The sequence below is a fragment of the Nannospalax galili genome, unplaced genomic scaffold (assembly GCF_000622305.1).
Source record: "Nannospalax galili isolate Female #2095 unplaced genomic scaffold, S.galili_v1.0 scaffold2391, whole genome shotgun sequence".
Taxonomy (NCBI): Eukaryota; Metazoa; Chordata; class Mammalia; order Rodentia; family Spalacidae; genus Nannospalax; species Nannospalax galili.
Genome location: NW_008329809.1, coordinates 89479 through 90437, shown reverse-complemented (window position 1 = coordinate 90437; position 959 = coordinate 89479).

Below are 959 nucleotides of genomic sequence, written 5' to 3'. Positions count from 1 at the left end.
TAGATTTACTATTTAAACGAAGTAACAATTTACAAGGCTCACAGTTAGCATGTGAATGTTACAAATGGATATTCTGTTCATATATTTTAAGTTTTTAACCCATAATTACAAACTTCACAAGAAATATTAACAGGGTGTTTAATTATGTTTAGTTTCTGAGATTTTGCTTCTTGGAAGCCCCCATTCCTGCTGACCCCTGTGAAGGGGAGTGCCTCAGGAGAGTATAATAACACCCTCAGTGGAGTAATGGCTGCAAGGATTACTTCTTCTCCAGGAAATCTAGTGTGTTGCTAAAAGTTACGCATTATATCAGATTACTATTTTTTTTGGTCTTTTTGAGATAGGGTCTCCCTGTGGCCCCAGCTGTCTGGAACTCACTATGTAGTCCAGGCTGGCCTTGAACTCACAGAGATCCACCTGCCTATATCTCCTGAGTGCTGGGATTAAAGGTGTGTGCTACCACACTTGGCACCAGATTACTTTTTATTTAAAACTGAATGCTTAGAAAGATAACCTGAGTTTCTTAGATTTGACTGGTGACTTTATTTTATAAGATGGTCTCAGTCGAAGGTATGAAAGTACAGCACTGGTCTGGAGAGCCCCCAGATTAATTCTGAGAATTCTCTACTCAGATCTGTGTGATCTCTGAGCTACATTTTCTAATTTGAAAGTCTTATTCTGAATAAATGCTCCTGGTGCTCAGAATCCTTAACATGGCATACATAACCTCATGTAAGGTAGCTGCAGATAATTACACTTGAAAGAAAACAGACTGCTTCACATTTCTGGTACTACTTCATAGAGTGTTCAAGACAAAGGCGTACCACCCGGCAGTTCTCTCCTAGGTCAAGAAACAAGTTCCTCTAGTTCTTCACTTCCAGAGCAGTTGATGGTGATGAGGAGGATACACTCAGGGTCTCCTGGGACATTTGTGAAAATAAGCACAACACTTTTCTTTT